The sequence below is a fragment of the Pteropus vampyrus genome, unplaced genomic scaffold (genome assembly GCF_000151845.1).
Source record: "Pteropus vampyrus isolate Shadow unplaced genomic scaffold, Pvam_2.0 Scaffold215, whole genome shotgun sequence".
Taxonomy (NCBI): domain Eukaryota; kingdom Metazoa; phylum Chordata; class Mammalia; order Chiroptera; family Pteropodidae; genus Pteropus; species Pteropus vampyrus.
Genome location: NW_011888996.1, coordinates 2622951 through 2628263, shown reverse-complemented (window position 1 = coordinate 2628263; position 5313 = coordinate 2622951).

Genomic DNA, 5313 nt, shown 5'->3' with positions numbered 1-5313 from the left:
TCCCTTTGATGAGCCCTCCTCCAATACAACCTGTAGGTGAGCTCTATCTTGCCTGTGTTGAACTTTCCCCTTATGGCCAAAAGCGAATCTGCATTGGCCTGATGAGATCTGATCATTCCACCTCAGCGACTCCCTACGAACCTACCCTACTTAACTCACAATTGCTGGTAGCAATTTTGTTAATGGGCAAAGAGTCCTACCCTGTACTCTCAGCTGGAGATTCTTTCAGCAGCAATTAATAAGCATTGGCTCTCACACCTCGGGAGACACTTTCAGTGGTGGGCAACCAGCCCTGGCCCTAGCTGCAGCATCTCTTGAACAAATCTTGGGGGTCTGCAGGCCCAAGTTAGGCAGTGGCTGGCTTTGGTGTGATCTGAGACTTTTGAATGTGGCCACAGGATCAGCACTGGCACCAAATCTGAATCTGTACCAACCTGAAGAATACCACTTGCCCCAACCTAGTGACTCCCTGGGACGCCACTTAAATCAGTTCATGTACTTCCCAAGACTTATATCTCTCATCAGCTGAACCTTACAGGCAGCCAGCAGGCAGCCTCAGTCTTAAGAGTACCCTGGGCCTTTTGCTGAGCTGCCCCAGGCCTGGTACTGATGATAGTCAGCCTCAGTTCTCCACGTGACTCTCCACCATGCTTCCAGATCCAGCTCAGTCAGTGACCAAACATGGATAGCTTTGTAGCTACTACCAGCTACCAGGTCACAGGCAGCAGCTGACCTTCTCCTGCACAGGAGCCGCTCACAAGGGACTCCAGAGCCAACATACCCAGAGGCTGGCATCAGTCCTCAACAGAGCACCACCTAAATTACCCCACAAGTGGCACACCAAAAGAGTTGTCTCAAAAGGCACATAAACCTGCTCGAGTGAACCCCACTCTGTGGGGTCAGCCTCCACACGGTAGCTTATAAATTGTGGGCATAGCCAATCCTCACAGCCAGTCAGCCTGAGAGTCAATCCCACTCACTGATGTGTCAAAAATGATCAAGGCTAAACTGCAACAGGAGGGTATACACAACCACACAAGGGTCACTCCTGGAGCACCCAATGCAGGTGATCAGGGAGTGCACCACTGGGCCACACAAGAAACCTGTTACATAAGGCCATCAGGTTAAGACTGAGAGATGTAGCAGATCTACCTAATACTTAGAAATGAACACACAGAGGCAACCAAAATGAGAAGATGAAGAAACATGTCCCAAATAAAAGAAACAAAGAAATCTCTAGAAAAAGAACTAAATGAAATGGAGGCAAGTAACCTACCAAATAGAGTTAAAAACACTGGTTATAAAGTTGCTCAATGTAATTAGGGGAAGAATAGATGAGCTCAGTGAGAACTTCAACAAAGAGATAGTAAGCATAAACAAGGACATAGAAACCATTTTAAAAAGTCAGAAATGAAGAATACACTAAACGAAATCAACAGTAGATTTGATGAATCAGAGGACCAAATTACTAATTTGGAAGACAAGGTAGCAGAAAACACCTAATCAGAACAGAAAAAAAAAAAAAAAAAAGAATTTAAAAAACATGGAAAGTTTAAGAGACCTCTGGAACATCAAGCGTACAACATTAGCATCATAGGGGTGCTAGAAGGAGAAGAGAGCAAGGTACTGGGAACCTACTGAAAGAAATAATGACAGAAAACTTTACTAACCTGGCAAAGGAAATAGACATACAAGTTCAAGAAGCACAAACAAGAATTTCAATCAAGAGGAACCCAAACAGACTATACCAAGACACATCATTATTAAAATGGCAAAGGTTAAAGACAAAGAATTCTAAAAGCACCAAGAGAAAGGCAACTAGTTACTTACAAGGGTACTCCCATAAGAACGTCAGCTGATTTCTCAACAGAAATGTTGCAGACTGGAAAGGATTGGCATGAAATATTCAAAGTGATGAAAAGAACGAACCTACCACCAAGACTATTCTACTCTGCAAGGCTACAATTAAAATTGAAGGTGAGATAAAGAGCTTCACAAACAGTAGAAGCTAAAGGAATTCACAATCACCAAGACAGTATTTCAAGAAATGTTGAGGGAACTTCCTTAAGGAGAGGAAGAAAAAATAAAATAAATATAAACAACACAATGGCAATAACTATGTACCTATCAATAATAACTTTAAATGTAAATGAATTACATGCTCCAATCAAAAGACATAGTTTAGCTGAATGGATAAGAAAAGAAAACCCATGCATATGTTGTCTATAGGAAACCCACTTTAGATAGAAATACACACATAGATTGAAAGTAAAGGGATGAAATTGCCTTTCCATTTCATGCAAAAGGAAAGGGAAAAAAGCTGGGGTAGCGATACTTATATCAGACAAAATGGACTTTAAAACAAAGTCTATAAAAAGCGGCAGAGAAAGACATTACATAATGATAAAGGAATCAATCCAACAAGAGGATAAAACCCTGGTAAACTTTTATGCACCCAACATAGGAGCACCTAAATATATAAGGCAAATATCTACTGACATAAAGGGAGAGATTGACAGTAATATAGTCATCGTAGGGGACTTTAACATTCCATTGACACCAATTCACAGATCTTCCAGACAGAAAATCTACAAGGAAACAGCAGCCTTAAATGATATACTAGACCGAATGGATTTAATTGATATTTTTAGAGCGTTTCACCCCAAAGCAGCAAATATACATTTTTCTCAAGTGCACGTAAAACATTTTCCAAGGTAGACCACATATCGGTCAACAAAAGAAGTCTCAGTAAATTTAAGAAGATTGGAATCATATCAAATGTCTTTTCTGACAACAATGGTATGAAATCAATTACAAGAAAAAAGCTGAAAAATACACAAACACGTGGAAGCTAAATAACATGCTATAAACAATGAACGGGTTAACAATGAGATCAAGGAAGAAATCTAAAGATATGTTGAGAAAAATAAAAATGGAAATACAATTCAAAAATCTATGGTACACAGCAAAAGCGGTCCTAAGAGGGAAATTCATAGCAATGCAGGCCTACCTCAAAAACAAGAAAAATTTTAAATAAACAATCTAACCTTATAGTTAAAGAATCTATAAAAAGAACAGCAAAGAAAGCCCAAAATGAGTAGAAGGAAGGATATAATAAAGATCAGAGAGGAAATAAATGAAATAGTGTCTTAAAAAAAAAAAAACAATATAGAAGATCAATGAAACCGAGAGCTGGTTCTTTGAATGGATAAACAAAATTGATAAATCTTTAAATAGACTCATTAAGAAAAAAAAAAAGGACCCCAAAGAAATAAGATTAGAAATGAAAGAGAAGAAATGACAATGGACTCTACAGAAATACAAAGGACTATAAGAAAAACTACAAGCAATTATATGCCAACAAGTTGGACAATCTGGAAGAAATGGATACATTCCTAGAAACATATGATCTTCCAAGACTGAGGGAAGAAGAGACAGAAAATCTGAACCAATTGACTACCACCAACGAAATAGAAACAGGAATCAAAAAACTCCCCCAAAATAAAAATCCTGGACCAGATGGCTTCATAGCCATTAACAGACTGAAAGATAAAGAACATATGATCATATCAATAGATGCAGAAAAAGAGTTTGATAAAATGCAGCGCCCATCTATGATAAAAACTCTCAGCAAAGTGGGAATAAAGGGAACATACTTTAACATAATAAAGGCCATATATGACAAACCCACAACTAACATCATACTCAATGGGGAAAAGCTAAAAGCATTTTTCTTAAGATCAAGAACAAGACAAGGATGTACACTTTCACTAATTTTATTCAACATAGTATTGGAAGTCCTAGCCACAGCAATCAGACAAGAAAAAGAAATAAAAGGCATCCAAATCGGAATGGAAAAAGTAAGACTGTCATTATTTGCAGATGACATGATATTATAGAGAAAAACCATAAAGAATCCACCAAAAAAATCTTTTAGAACTGATAAACAAATTCAGTAAAGTACCAGAATATAAAATTAATATTCAGAAATTGGTTGCATTTTTATACACCATTGATGAACTTTTAGAAAGAGAAATTAAGAATACAATTCCATTTACAATTGCATCAAAAACAATAAAATACCTAGTAATACATTTAACCAAGGAGGTAAAACACCTGTACTCAAAAAATTATAAGTCACTGAAGAAAGAAATTGAAAAAGTGACAAATAAATAAAGCATATAGCATGCTCATGGATAGGAAAAACTAACATCATTAAAATATCCATATTGTACAAAGCAATCTATAGATTTAACGCAATCCCTATCAAAATACCAATGACATTTTTCAAAGAATTAGAATAAATAATTCAAAAATTTATAAAAGATCCCAAATGGCCACCGCAATCTTGAGAAAGAACAAAGTTGAAGGTATCACACTTCCTATATTACAAGGTTATAGTAATCAAAACAACATGGTACTGGCATAAAAACAGACAGATCAATGGAACAGAATAGAGAGCCCAGAAATAAACCCATGCCTATATGGTCATTTAATATATGATAAAGAAGGCAAGATTACACAATGGGGTAAAGACAGCCTATTCCATAAATGGTGTTGGGATAACTGGACAGAAAAATGCAAAAAAATGAAACTAGATAACCATATACAAGAATAAACTCGAAATGGAATAAAGACTTAAATGTAAGACCTGAAACCGTAAAACTCCTAGAAAAAAAACAAAGGAAACAAACTCTCTGACGTTGCTCTTAGTAATATATTTTTTGATATATCTCCTTAGGCAAGGGAAACAAAAGAAAAAATAAATGGGAGTATATCAAACTAAAGATTTTTTGCATAGGGAACCATCAATCAAATGAAAAGACAATCCACTGAATGGAAGAAGATATTTGCCAATGATACATCAGTTAAGGAGTTAATACCCAAATTTAAAAGAACCCATACAACTCAACAACCAAAATAACAAATAATCCAATTAAAAAATGGGCAGAGGACCTGAATAGGTATTTCTCCAAAGGGGGCATACAGACGGCCAATAGACATGGAAGATGCTCAACGTCACTAATCATCAGAGAAATGCAAATTAAAAACACAATGAGATATCACCTCACACTTGTCAGAATGGCTATCATCAATAAATCAAAAAACAAGCGTTGGCACGGATATGGAGAAAAGGGTCCCCTCAGACACTGTTGGTGGGACTGTAAATTGGTACAGCCACTATGATCCAGCAATTTCACTTCTGAGTATTTATTCAAAGGAAACCAAAACACTAACTCGAAAAGATATAGGCTACCTTATGTTCACTGTGGCGCTATTTACAATAGCCAAGATATGGAAGCAACTGAGGCG